General features: G+C 48.3%; 2 long non-coding RNA genes across 3 annotated transcripts; one reads left to right on the top strand and one right to left on the bottom strand.

The window, feature by feature from the left end:
- Positions 1–2,527: 2,527 nt before the first annotated feature.
- Positions 2,528–14,197, bottom strand: LOC118920388 (uncharacterized). 2 transcript variants are annotated; one of them, XR_008998118.1, is made up of 5 exons: positions 14,073–14,197; positions 10,378–11,347; positions 9,600–10,067; positions 7,160–7,234; positions 2,528–3,154 (listed from the first exon to the last, which is right to left on the bottom strand). It is a non-coding gene; the product is annotated as an uncharacterized LOC118920388 (long non-coding RNA). The 2 variants fall into 2 exon arrangements; XR_008998119.1 differs by lacking the exon at positions 9,600–10,067 and having other exon boundaries at positions 7,160–7,382.
- Positions 11,238–14,522, top strand: LOC130684024 (uncharacterized). Its single transcript, XR_008998120.1, has 2 exons — positions 11,238–11,355; positions 14,336–14,522. It is a non-coding gene; the product is annotated as an uncharacterized LOC130684024 (long non-coding RNA).
- The last annotated feature ends 399 nt before the right edge of the window (positions 14,523–14,921 follow it).

Here is a 14,921-nt window from a genome sequence, read left to right as displayed (position 1 = left end):
GGCTGGTCGGCCACCTTAGTCCTGTCTGCTGTCTTAACTTCTCTTTCCCATGTAACCTTACAGATTCACAGGTTCCAGGCTTAGGATAAGGGCATCTTTTTTTTTGGCAGGGGTGGGGGAGCATTTTTCCTACTATAGGGATCTATCCAGCAGGCAACAATATATAGTTCTAAATCTATAAACCTAAAATTAAATCTAAATAGAATCAGAAGTTGACAGAACTGAAAAGACAGAGTCCTCTGATCATGGGGGTCGGGGAGGGCACCAGCCCCACCAGCCATTAGAACGATCTGTGCCTCTGCTGCTAAAACCATGATGCTGCGGCCCAACCAGCAGGTCGTCCAGCAGGATGGAGTGGAGGTGAGAAGGCACCCGGATAGAGAGAGAATGTGCTATGTGACGGAGGTGGCATCTTGGATCACTGGGGTAAAGTTAGGCTTTTTAATAAATCTGGGAAAACTGATTAGTCATTTGGAAAAATACAAAGTTACAACCATTAGAATAGAATCCAAAAAGATCAGGGATCTTAATGTAAAAGAATGAAACCATTCCAGTACTAGAAGAAAAATGGATGAATTCTTATTAACCAGAGCAGAGGAAAGGCTTCTGTGGCTCAAAATTACGATTTATTAAAGGAAAAAAAATGATCAATTTGACTACATAAAAATTTCACATGGCCAAAAAAATAAAGCAAAAGATATCTGACAACTGAGAGAAAATATTTACAGTATAAAGGCCCGGTAATATTACTAATATATAAATCTTAAAATTGAGGAAACTAAAAAATGAAAACTAATAGAAAAGAATGACAAGTCATGAACAATTTACAAAAGATTTGCAGAAGTGGCTCTTAAACATGAAAAGACGCTGAACTTTGTTTAACAAAAAAATGCAAGTAAAAATACAGTGAGTGAGCATTTGTGAGCCATCTAATTGGCAAAAACTGAAGAGTATAATAATGCATTCTGTTGTGAAATTCTTGGGAAGTTGGTTCTCTACACTTAGCTGATGGGAGTGCAAGATGGGACCACCCTTAATGGGGGATTTGGCAATATCTAAGAACTGTATATGCATTCATTTCTTAACTTCAACATCCAACTTTTAGGAATGTATCCTGAAGATGCAACTCCCCACAGCATGAAAACACAAATACACAAGGTTATTATTGGAGCTTTATTTCTGACTAAAATACTGGCAACAGCCTAAATGCTTATACAAGGCAGATGCTGAGTAAATGATGGCACATCCATGTAAGGGAGTGTGGTGCCTCTATGATACGGAATCATGTCAGTCACTGATCTGAATTTCCAGGACTCATTGTAAAGGGAAAAAAAAGCAAAGTACCTAAAAATGTCTAAAGTATGCTATTTTTTGTATCAGAGAAGAGATAAAGTAAATGTGCTCATCAGTAGGACAAAACAGAAAGGAAATTGAGAATAATGGAATTGTTTGCTTTCAAGGTATGGGAAACAATGTGGAGGACAGGATAGAGTTGGGGAATTGGGGGGGTGTCATTTCACTTTTCTACAGTTCTGATTTTAGAATTATGCTAATGTTTCACATGCTTAAAGAAGAAATAAATGATTGGCAGAGTAGGCGTGAGCCCAGGTGTATTTCACACGAATCACAGCTGCCCTGAAGGTAAGCGACAAAACTCAAGTTGTTTTGAACATACTGTTTAGACTATATGCCCAGAGGTAAAAGACAAAGAACTTTAAACATAATCTCCAGTTAGTGAGTTTTTTTCTACAAAAGTAACAGCAATTTTGAAACTACTTTGTATGTATTCTAGGACTGAGCAAATAAGAAAGCTTATTGTAGATAATGGGATCCAGTTTTTTCACTGTCAGAGGAATTATAATTACAGACATACCTTGTTTCATTGTGCTTCCATTTATTGCGCTTCACAGATACTGCATTTTTACAAATCGATGGTTTCTAGCAACCCTTATGTGTCTTATTTCAATAAATTGCCCCAGCCACTCCAGCCTTCAGCAGGCACCACCCTGGCCAGTCAGCAGCCATCAACATCAAGGCAAGACCCTCCCCCAGCAGAAAGATTATGATGGGCTAAAAGCTCAGATGATGATTCACATTTTTTAGCAATAAAGTATTTTTTAGTTACCACATGTATGTAATTTTTTTAGACATAATGCTTTACTTTGCACATGTAATAGACCACAGTGCCGTGTAAACAAAACTTTTATATGCACTGGGAGACCAAAAAATTCGTCTGACTTAATTAGTTGGTGGTCTGGAACTGAGCCCACAGTCTCTCTGACCTATGCCTGTATAGAGGAGATACGTAAAGGAGGGAAGGCATTGGCCTGGAACTAAAGATATTGCTATAAACTTGTGATTTTTTATGTGGATGGGTAGATGGATACAGACATAGATGTGTCTCCTCCTTCTACCACTGGGAAACTTCAGTAATGAACGTATTGCATATATTAACAGTATGGAGGCAAAATAGTTCTGAGAATGTAGTGCACCCACTGATGAAACCGTTTTCTTACCAAAGTAGCTGTATTATTTATTACTGACACAAGTACATACATATGTCCCTGCCACAACTACTCAGTTCTGCTGATGCAGCGTGAAAGCAGTCATGGACAACACAAATAAGTGGGCGTGGTTACGTTCCAATAAAACTTTATTTATAAAACAGGCCGCAGGTGGTTTGGGTACACAGGCTGGTTTGCCAGCCCCTGGTGTAACCTGTGGAGTTCATCAGATGCCGCCTGTACCCCAGTGATGTGCCTCACAGTGGCATTATTGTCACAGCAGTGCTTTGAGCTGTGCCTCATTGGCTTCCTTTAACTTGGAACCGTTTTTCAGACTTTTCTTTGTCTTTAATGAAATTGGGTTCCTGAAGAGTACAGGCCAGTTGTTTTGTAAAATGTCCCTCATTTTGGGTTTGTCTGATGCTTCATTACTCAGCTCAGGACACAAACACCGCAGACGTGATGCTGTGTTCTCATCAGTGTTTCGTATCAGAGGGCACGTGGCAGTGGACGTCCCTGGCTCCTTCCGCTACTGGGTGTCACTGCTCTGGGCCCTCGCGGTGGACGGAACCAGGAGATACATCTGTGTAGGTGATTATCTATGTATCAGCAATATTTGAGTCTCCTGAAGACTTTGACACTTCCTACCTCTAGTAGGAATTATTAAATTAGAGCTGTCTAAAAACGCCTCCAAATTTATAAACTGTTATTGCCCAGTATCTTAATCCTAAATCGGTGAAGTGTTCAAGGAGAAAGAAAGACACAGATTGATTTTAGACTTCAGGTTAAGGTGCTTGTTAAAATCCAGGGCTAACATCTGTTTCTGCCCATCTACTTAACTAAATGTCTGCAGAAAACTTCCCAGTCTGGAGCAATTAAAATGCTGTTTAGATTATTAAAATTATTTTTTAATATACACGATACATTGGCAGAAAAATAAGAGACATCCTCTAAGGCGAGAAACAACTAATCTCCGGCTGTGGAGCCTGCATTTGCTCTTGGGGTGTTTGCCAATCTTGACGGCCTAGAACCTGAGTGAAAGTATGAAGAATGAACTGAAGAGACCACAAAAAATACCTGGCATATATAAAAAAAAAATAGAATTTCTCAAAAAGAAAAACATATTTAATAAAAGTGAAATCACACTGGATGGGTACAGTCACATTAGAAGTCTTGTGGGTTCATCGGGAATTCATTGCTCGGTGAAGATGGTAAATCTGATAGCAGGTCCAAGAGGTACAGGGAATGACAGGAGCAAGAGACCCAGCCTCCCACAGCCCTTCCTCTGTTGTACCAACACTGCCCCCTCAGCTCACGCCTGCAGCTTTACGGGAGGTGTCTTCTGGCCGCTAATAAGGAGGCAAAAACCCAGGCTTGGTTCATGGACAGGGGGCCTTGACCTGCTGATTCAAGCCAGAGAGCACAGGGGCATTGCCCGGACCTCTTGGCGGTGACCGTGAAGGAGAGCAGTGGGGGGATGTCCTCCCGCCGGGCAGATCGTTGAGCAGTGCATTTGGCCATTGATTTCGGGTGAAGGAAGAAAGCAGGCGGTGACAGATGGCGAGGCTGGTTGGTCAGAGGCCTGAAAGGAGCAGGTTTGGAGAACTGGAGATAAAGAAGTCTGGAAAGGAGGTAAGTAGTTGGGTTTAAGGGAGTGGACACCTGGCAATGCCCACTAGAGAGCATCCGCTAGAGAGGGCCATCTCAGCCACCGAGTGGCAGGATCACTGTTCTGTATGGCAGCCAGGCTCTCTATGGTCACCCCACGGCAGGTGCCGATTACGTTGGCCGTCCCCACCCTGGAAAAGGCAGTGTCGTGTCCTTACGGGAAATGGTATCTCCTGCCGGGGTGGGTTTGCCCTCCACGATGCAGTATCTTCTCCACTCTCCTTCAAGAACATCAAATATCTACTCTGTTGACAATGAACCCTAAAGAATGTTGTCTAGTCCGAGGGACCCATTCTGTGAAAAGGAGATGTAACAGTGGGTACACAGCTGTGCGACCCATTGATTTTAAGCTGTTTCACTGATTCTAAATCCCACCCCAAAAGCATCTACCTAATAGAAGGGCGGAAGATCCCATTTAAGGCTCAGCTCATGTTCTGGCTTCAAGACAGCAACGTGGTGATGAGGATGCCGGCCTCCCAGATGCGGAGCATTCACTGAGCCCCCCACTGCTATGAAGCCATGTCCCCAACAGCTAGACTGCAGAGGCCAGAGAAAAAGCGTCATTGGATATCCTCCCCATGGCTCCTTAAACCTATTCACAGAATGTTTGCTTTTCACTAAGGCTATAAGAACATTTTATCTGCTCTCTAGTTTCTACAGGTTATGAAACTCTTGAGTAATGATCCACAACTGCTACGGCACCAGATGCTTCACAGGCCTGCAAATCCAATCATGTTCTTTGGGAGAGCGCCGTGAATGTCAACTGGCTTATTGCAGAGATTGGCAAGATAGCTGTCACTTTGTCGTTTTCCAAGCTTTGAATAACTCATCTTTAATACATGCCATGGGATGCTTGTGAGGGGGCCCGTGCAACACGGGAAGAAAGGTCTGGGAACGAGGACTGTCGTCCAGTACTGGGCTCTCACAGGGGAGGATCTTGTTTACTCCTTCCAAAGACAAAGTAGGGTGAAGGCGAGAAAAGGCCAGTTTTGACTTAACACAAAGAAGAGCTTTTGAACTGTCTAGACCAGCACTGTTCAATAGAAATAGAAGGTGAGTTTAAAATTTTCCAGTAGCCACAGTAAAAAAGTGAAAATGAACAACAGATGAAATTAATTTTGACATCTATTCAGCCTAATCCAAAATATTGTCAGTTCAACATGTTATCAGTATCAAAAACATAATGAGGTGTTTTATGTCGTTTCCTTCGTGCTGTCTTCGAGCTCCCACATGGCTCGCACGCTTACAGCACAGCTCAGTTTGGACTGGCCGCGTCCCAAGTGCTCGCTCACCACGTGGCCGACTGTGCGTATTAGACCACAGCGGTCCCGACTGTCTCAGCGGCAGGGAGTCTCATCAATCAGGTGTCACTAAACCAAGTTAAATAGCCACTCCTCAAGGACGTTTGGAGAAGGGTCACACCCTGATTGTGGTGGGGACAGGTTCCTGGACTTGCCTCCCCTTATCGCATCGCCACTTTTGTAACATGCAGGAAGAAAGAACCCCACCTGACAGCCTCCATCCCCTCTGCCCCACGCATCACATGCCTTCTCAAAGAGATTAGCAGTTTTCTAGGACTCTCCTAGCTTTCCATGTACTTGGGAGATTTGTAAAGCAACCTGCAATTACAGACCACACATGGAACAGCAGAGAAATAAAGGCACCTATTGACTCTCGGCTGGAGTAGCCCCTGAGCTGGAGTAAGTGCCTTGTTAGCAAAGACAATGCCTGGCTCTCCTCTCGCCTGAGAATCACTGATAACACCACAGTTTGAGGAAAATGGAAGTTTGCCTTTTTACTGGAGTCCATCACCTTGGGTAATCTGGTATTTTTTCATTAAGCAAAGTAATAACTTTCTTCTGATTTTGTTGCTTCTCTAAGTAAAGGAAGCTTTCAGAAGGTAGTAGAAAAGACAATGTAATTTTCTCTAAGTATCTTAGGACCAGCTAAACCCAGGGTGCAAACGTTCCTGATTTGAATGACTGTCGAAGTTCAGTCATTCCTGGATCATCTGAGACAGTGGGACACCAGCTCTTAGACATCTTTTCAAGAAACAAGTGAACTTTACTAATCACACCCACCTGACCACAGCACGTTCTTCCTGGATATGAATCATGATTTTCCTCCTGGGTGGAGCTGTAGGAAAAGGTCTCTTTCTGAATAAAGAGGAAAAGAGGAGTCTGGCCATTTTCCACTTGTGAGTCACATGATGGGGGAATCGCCAAGAACCAGTTTTGATTGACTAATGTGCTAATGGTGCACCTGTGTCTGGTCTCCAGGACAGCTGGCCAAATTAGCCCAGGCGTAATAATGCAGGTGGTGATAAACACCTGTTTGCAGGTATCCTGTGTTGGTTAAATAACATGATTTAAAAAACAGGATTCGGTTGTTGGTGAGGTTTGTGGTTAATGATGTCAGAAGAAAATGGTCCAAGAAATTCCAGTTCCATCTGGTAGCCTTAATCCGGTTGGATGCCTTCCCTTAAAATCCAGACTTCTAGCAGACTGCTACACAAGACTTTGAGCCCATTTCCCATAAAACACAAAGAATGTGGATGGGAGTCTGGGAAGGGCCTTCAGCAGCTTCTGTTTTGCCTGAGGCACCTTGATATGGACCGATTTCAAATGATGGGGAGGCTTTAGTTTCGACATTATCTTACATTCCCCACAACGTCTTGGCTGAATGCTTGTTTTATGCTGCGCCTGATGACGCTCATGCGACCAGAGCTGCTGCTCTGCATGCAAGAATCTGTGGGTGGCAGCTTTTCTTCAGGTCCTCAAGGCGACGGGGCTCTGGTAAGGAAAACCTAACATGCATGGTTAACGCTGGTTAAGCTGCTTTTGAAACCCCCTTGACTTGAGATATTCAAAGGAGATGGTTCAGCTGGAGTCAGACATCAGCTTAATTCCTCTCGTCCCCCGTCCCTTGGTTTTCTGATTGTCTGAAATGTGCTTCTGTGATTCACCTGGCACACGGGCCATTCTTACCCCTCCATTCTTTGAGCACCAGGTCGCCGCCACTCGTGACCGGAGACACAGTCTCTGTAGAGCAGTCAGTCTTTCCTAAAGGCTGGAGAAAGTGCCATCAACTATTTTGTAAGGGAAGTTTTGTTTTCTCAACTTTTAGCTTTTTGACCGGCCTTGCAATGTCTGTCCTTTTGTCGTGAGAATGGGACGCGTGAGTGTACTGAGACTTGGCAAGACAGGCGATCTGCGGGGAAGTTGGAATTGAATTCCTGATGATTGGAAAAAAAGAAAAGATTCATCTGACATATCATTTTCGGGGGTGGGGGTGTCACACACTCGTCATTGATCAGTTTAGGAGACCAGCCTCAAAGGTATGCTAAATGTACAAACTAAAAGAGACAAAACCTAACCAGACTATCCTGGGCATTGGCTGAGAGTGCAAAGATCACCTGCAGAGTCGGCGTCACGGAGCTCCCTCGGGGGCCTGCCTAAGGACGTGACCCCTCCACGCGGAAGTGGAGCGGCCCTGGCCCCTGCCCAGGTCAGGCCTGTCGGTATCATGAGGGACAGGCAGAGGTCAGAGTGGGTGGCTCTGCCTTTGCAACATAGGACACAAAAGCACCCAGCTGTCATCAGAAAGTTAAGTCCAACTGCTCTGCTAGCCAGGTTTTATCAAAAGCTCAGTTGTGAAAAATAATGGAAGGTTCCCTAAAGCTCTGATTCTCAAAGTGGGTTCCCTAGGCCACAATTGGGCATCACCAGGGAGCCCCAGCCCAGACCTACTGAATGGAGACCTGCATTTCACTGTCCCTGTGGGAGGGTCACTCTCTGGACTCACAGGGTCTCCATTCTGGACCGGCACCAAGTGCCTGCTGGGCCCTGAGGAGGCACCCAGAGAAGGAGCCCCAGGCCACTGCTACTGTTTCCTGCCAGGTTCGGGGAAGGCTGCTGCTCCTCTCGCCCAGGGACGCTTCCGCAGAGCCACCAGCGAGAAGCTCCTCTCGGGACCCCAAGTGAGGAGAGCGCTTCGGGGTCTGTGCACTGTACCCCGTGGTCTCCGCCACTTTGCCCAGGCCCGTAGGGGGCTCACGGCCGAGGACTGCCCCGAGCAGCTGTTCACACACATGGGACAGTCATTTATCTTCCTGAACTTGTTAACCTTTAACTCCTTTCTATTTATTGCCCACACACCCTATTTTATTTAATTGTCTTTATCCTGAATGAATTTCTGGATACCCTCCATATTTTTTCTATTACAAGTAGGGAAATGCATTAATAAATTAACATCATTAATGAAAACTAACAGCCTCCTCTGGAGGTGATGTTTCCTCAGGAAGCCTTCGTGATATTTTTCAAAGAGCCATTTACCAAGTTCCCAGGCCCAGCACTCGGCCTTCGCGTCCACCCTGCAGCTGCATCCGGCGACACGCGGGATCTGTGACCATTTGTCCTTCTGTCCCCAGAAGGCGAAGGAAGACTCCGACTCTCAGATCAGAATTGAGGTTGATCTTTGCCTATGTATTTAGTGCTCAATAAAGGTCATTATTTCACTTTAGCACATGACTGTGTCTCCAGATGCATGATTTCACCCCACAAAACTAGAGGACCGACTCTGTGCCTCCATCTTGTACATCATGAAAGTGTTTGAGCTTCCGAGTGTGCGCAGCGGGCCCCAGAGCCGGCAGGCCAGGACCGGGGCCTCCATCATCACACTGACCACACACACATACACATACACCACACACACCACACACCACACACATACCACACATACCCCCCACACCTACCACACACACCATACACACACATCACACACCACACACACCACATACACACACACACACACACACACCACACACACACATACCACACCTACCATACACACCATACACACACATCACACACCACACACCATACACACACATACATATATGTACACCACACATACCACATGCCATACACACACACATACCACACACAGCACATACACCACACACACACCACACACACCACATATACACAAGAGCTCAAAGAGCTCACCAGAGTGTTTCTGAGGCCATAGATAAGGAAGACTGATTAGGCAGGAAGTTTCAGAGAGAAAACTGAAACGCCTTGAAATCCCGACCTCAAATGTTCAGATTAAAGCAACATATGGAAATACCTGAAGAACAGCTTAGCAGTTTGACCCAATCATTTTTCTCCTCATTTTTTCTGAAGTAATCTGAGGTGGGGCTAAAGATTTGAGGAACAACAACATTCCTCACCACATGACTTGGGAAATTAAAGTGGCGTTTTACAAAGGAAGCAACTCTTTGACATCTTACTGATGTAAGCGATGGCTTGGACAGCAAGCTCCCTGACCCTCACGCTGACCAGGGTGGGCGGGGGGGCCCCGGGCCTATGGGGGTGGGTCTCGCAGTGAAGAAGCCGAGCAAGGAGTGAACCTGATGAGTGGCCTCACCGTCTTGAAGGATCTCCTGTGCTGCACGATCGGGGGCACCGCGGCAGGTCTGTTTCTGCGTGTGGAGGGCCGTCCAGTCCTCCTGGTGGCTGTGTCCGTCCAGGAGGGGTCAGCTGTGAGGACACTGGGTCTCTGGGCTCTCAAGCACGGGCATGTCAGACCTGCAAACCAGCGATCTGCTTCCCTGTTTATCAAACGATGCAAAAAGATGGCGGTGCCTGCCAGTCCCTGAATCATGACTTCTAACAGCCGTGGATGGTTTTTACTTCAACTTCCAAAACCAGCTTTGGGAACACAGGCCTTCACAGTTCAAGAAAATGGCCTCAGACGCCCAGTGACTCCTCAGGGTGCTTTTCTGTTCACCCCACCCCCAGAATCCCGGTCACCCAGCAGGTTCCAGTTGTCTCCAGGGGGCAGCACATGGCTGACATCTCTGACTGAATTCATTCTTTGGTGTTTAAAATTCAGCTTAGTGTAGTAAGAAAGATGTTTAGAAAAGAAACCCACTGCTTTAAACATTTCTAAAAGAAGGGCTGCCTTTGTTTATGGGACTCCCCTCCACGCCCGCCTGCCCTGAGCCGGCCAGCAGGAAGGAGAGGCCCCCGCGTGCTCAGGCCCTCCGGCCTGGCCTGCCCCACCAGGAGACGGGCCCCAGCGCCACCCCGGCTTCACCGGGGACCCCGGCCCACCCCTTCTTCCCTCTCCCCACAGTCTATGTAATTTAGTAACATTGTGTTAAGAATTCCTGGATAAAGTAGAAAAATGGAAGCTGGGATACCTTACATTGAAGGAAGTGCCTTTTACTTGAAATCCTCAGAAGGTCTCCTGGCTACCTATGTACACTTCACAAGGTCTTGCAAGTTCATCGTCAAGTAACAACCCATCTTGGGGGGCCTGCCCAGCCCCCCGCTGTTGTTTTTCCTGCTCTCCCCACCAGTGTGCCCCGAGGCCTGGGATCAGCCTCGCCCGGACCGTTCTGCCCCTGCAGCCCCAGCTCACGGGGGAGCACCCTCCCAGCCTGCCCCGCTCCCGCGTGCTGCCCGGCAGCCAGGCCGGGAGGGCACAGGCGCCCGCGCCACTACCTCCCGTCAGCCAAGTTCTCGTGCAAAGGTTACGTTTGTTTTGCTTACACCCTTGCAGCCGAGAGGTCACGTGTGGGGAGAATTTTCTCTTCTGCTGAAAGTGGACTCCGAGCCACCACGCCGACGCTGGAAGCTCCTCCCGGCTGCTCCCTCATCTCCAGGGGGGCTCGGGGCCCGGCCCAGCCCTGAAGGCGGCCGGCCTCCCTGCTGGCTGCTCCAGAGACCAGCCCTGGTCCCTATGGGCTCCTACCAGGACTCTGCAGCTATTTCAGCTCATCTGAAGCTCTTGAGACTTTGAGGTTTACATACAAAGCCCATAATTAATGGTATTTCAGCCATTTCTCAGGCATGGCCTCCTCTGACGCCCCAAGAGGCAGGAGGCCTGTAGGGTCACAGGACTCACCCCAAGTTCACATTGCAGAAAATGCAGGCTGAGAAGAGACCCACTGCTTCAGTCACCAAGTGGTTGGTCAAGTGGGAGCCATGCACCCCCTGCTCCTCCTGGGCCATCTGCTCCTCACACTGGGGCCTCGGTCTGTGCCCCCTCATCAGAGCCTGGCAAGCGCCCCCCTGTCATAGCACGGGAGAGAAAGGGGTGCCTGCTTGGGGTGATGTGGGGAAAATGGAAGTTCCTGCAGCCAGCATCCTCACCTGACCCTAAACTACCTGATGATGTAAGCACCCTACTGCTAGGCTAATGCTCCCACACCCGCAGGCAATGAGCTATTATCAACTGAGTCACTACATAAAGAGCTCTTCCCGGTGCTTTGGGAGGAGGCAGAGATGGAGGAGGATTAGGGACCCGCAGACTTCTGGGCGCAGACGTGATCCTAGTGCTCGACCTCCCGCCAGGAGAATAAATCCAGGTATATACCGTTTTACCCCAAGAGCATTCTGTTGTCATTTCTTGGTTTCACTGAATCCATAGTGAACTTGTCCAGGGCTGAAACCCTCAGGAAAGACAAGTGAGAACAGACATTTTCCCGCCTAAGTCAGCACTGGGGGGCTGGGTGTGCGTGTTTGCTTTGTGGAGACAGCACTGTGAACAAGAGCTGGTGCGCTGAGCAGGTGTTTGAGGGAGTCTCGCACCCATTTCCCCGTCACCAGGGGTCCATGTTTAGGGATCTACAACCAACCTTAACATTGTCCACCCAAGTCACAATGGGGCGAATCCCTTGCCGGCTCCTGATGCCAGGTCACCCAGCGTCCAATGTCCCCTGGATCTGAGCGGCATGGGAGCTGCGTCCCTACACACAGAGTTCGGGGGGGCTGCAGAGCGCTGGATGGAGTGTTTATGTTCTGAAAACTTCCCAATGCAAGGAAAGGACACCCTCGGGCAGGCTGCTGAAGAACATGACAGAAGAGCCGCCTTTCCGTCTGCGTCGCCCAGGTGGCATGCGAGGGTAAGCCCCTCCCTCCTCACAGGTTCCCACGGCTGCTTCCCTGCGCATCCAAAATAAAACAGAAAGGAAAGACTTGTGCTAAAAGTTAGTAGGTTGAATGAAATACAAAGTGACAGAGACACAGCGCTGGTGGCTGATGTCAGTGAGTTCTTGTCTGTGCCACAAAAACAGATCTCAGAGACAAAGCACAATAGATTTACACAGCAAGAAAGTTTCATTTAAGCAGAGCACGCACTCGACGGGGCAGCTGGGTGACCTCAGAGAGGAGGCGTGCTTTAACCGTTTAGAGTTTGGGGTTTTATGGAGTTTTGGGTAAGGGTCTGTCTAAGGCATCATGGATACAAGCGGTTAATAGTTTCCTCAAAGTTTTGTCTTGAGAATAGGGTTATTTAGGTGACTGTGTTGGTCTGAATGTCAGCATTCTTTACCCGTGTAGGTGTGTAGGTTCATTTACTCTCCAGAGGTCTGTCTCTCGTCCTGCTTACAATGTTGCTTGACTGATTAAGGTGACTGGAAGAAGAGGAAGAACAGCATATAGATGAAGTTAGCGAATAACTGGGCCTTTTTCGCAGGCTCAGTAGATTCTGCAGGGGCAGGACCCTTGTCCCATTTCCCAGCTTTACCTCCACCACTGAGGAGAGGGGAGCACAGGTTCTCTCCTGCTTCAGCAAGTGGCTGTGCTTCCCAGGTCACTGACTGGCACTCTGCCTTGTCTGCAAGGGTCCCGGGATGCCAGGCTGGTATCCTGCCAGCCTCAGACTCCTATTCTGAGCCAAGGCATGTTCCATACAACTTGGGGGTTTGTTTTTGTTTACCACAGCTGCTGGGGAAAAGAAAGGATAAGGGTGGGTTACCCCACTCCTCTGAGATGGCCTCTGCCCAGGGGCTGCTTCCCCTGACCCTGTGTTCCTGCAAGGTGGGCAGCCTTTGAGTGGGCCGCCAGCCCTAACCAGTGCTAACGAGGGATTCCCCCCAAATTCACTCAGAGTGCCTCAGAATCTAGGACAGCTGGTCTGGTTAGAAGGAAATTTCTGAGAGTTGCAGCTGGGCCTCTGTAAATCACTGGATCTAAGCTCCTTTGAGAAGCAGTCAGAACAAGTCTCCTGATTTCATCCATTTCTGGCAGCTAAAACACTCTACTTTGCCTGAAGCAAATATTAACAAACACCCTGAGGCAGGAATTCAGGAAACATCCATTCCTCCAGCCTTATCAGCAGCTCCCAGATGAAGGCCCTGTGCGTCTCAGAACAGCACCTCGTGTCCTAAACTCCCCAGTGTCCTGACAATTCCCTGAGCACCACGTCCTCTGAAACAGAAACGTTTCTAAGGCTGCCCGGATTCTGAGCTCGCCTGGCTGGCTCGGTGATGGGCTGGTGGCGGGGCCCTCCCTCGGGGGCAGCCCCCTCCCCGTTGATCAGGAGAACCAGGCTGCCTCCTGCCTGTGTGAGCCTGGGGGGCTCCTGCACGAGCTGCCTCCTCACCTGCCACATCTGGAGGCTGCGCCAAACCTTGGGGTGGGGCCCCTGGTGGTTCCCAGGGCACTTCCTGCAGCACACCCCCTTTTAAATCACCACTCATGAATGACCCCAATTTTCTTGCCCACCCTTTCCCCACTTTAGGCCCCTTGCTGCCCAAGAAAACACCTGGAAGAAACCCAGTGTCCCAAAGTGGCTCAATAAACAAGAGGCGGGTGACTCATTGCAGACCAGGCGGCTGGACGGTGGAGCCGTGTAGTGCCAAAGCCACCACGTGGTGCTTCCACTCCCGGGAGGCCTGAGTCATAGGAGCGTGTGCGAGAGTGTGTGTGTGTGTGTAAGAGAGACAGTCTTTAGCAGTCTGAGTGTGAGTGTGAACTGTATGTACACGTGAGCAAATGCATATGTGTGGTGTGTGAGCATACGTGTGTGTGTGAGACACTGTGAGGAGTGTGAGTGAGTGTGTTTCCATGCCCGTGCATGCTCCCCTTTTCTCCCTCAGTCCCCTCTCACTTCCCCAAATTGCTTTCCCAGGAAGAGGCCTTTGCATCAGGCTCTGTCAACGGGCACCTGGCTTCCATCGGCTGTACGATTGGCCATCACCTCAGCCTACACAACCATCCAGCCACACCCCTGCCTCCCCTACCAGCCAGGTTGGGTGGATCGTGAGGCCTCACAAAGCCTTCTTGCTCAGAGCACCCCGCTATTTGTTTACTCGGGGGTCATTCTGTGTTGATTCAGGAGATGTTTATGAAAGTCTCAAGTTCTATTTTCAGAGGTTCTGCCAGCTCATTAGGACAACTAACTGAATGCAGCAGCAAGGGAAGCCTGCCATTCCTTATGCACCATGAGGAGGTAGAGAATAAGCCCATGAGAAGGAGCAAAGAACAAAACTGGAAGCCCCACCAGCCTGAACCAGGAGAAGAGCATTTCGGTGACAGCCTTCCTGACTGTTTTAAACATGTGTGTCCTTCACTCCTTGGCTTGGTATTATCTTACAGTCTGAGAAAATTGCCCTCTGCCCCCAGACACGCTTGACCCCACATGGTGGGAGTGGTGCAGCTAGGATGCTAACTCCCTCTCTGATTCTAGCCCCTCTCTTTCCTGAATACCAAGTGGTCTTGATTTTTTTTTAAGTATTTGAAAACTAAAGCTTTCACTTAAAAAAAATATTTTACAGAAAAAAACATCCCTAGACCTGGAGAGGGGCCTAAGTTTGAACAACTGTCCTTGAACGATGGAATCACTTATGTGAACTCTGACCTGAATCCTCACCTGACCTGCATTTGCTGCTCAGCAGAAAAGCTGTCCTTTCTCAGAAAACAAATCCAGTGTGATTGTGTGGCCATCAGAACTTAAGTT

This window comes from Manis pentadactyla, chromosome 6 (assembly GCF_030020395.1).
Source record: "Manis pentadactyla isolate mManPen7 chromosome 6, mManPen7.hap1, whole genome shotgun sequence".
Lineage (NCBI taxonomy): Eukaryota > Metazoa > Chordata > Mammalia > Pholidota > Manidae > Manis > Manis pentadactyla.
Note: the sequence above shows the minus strand (reverse complement) of the source record. Positions and strands in the feature narration are given on the sequence as shown.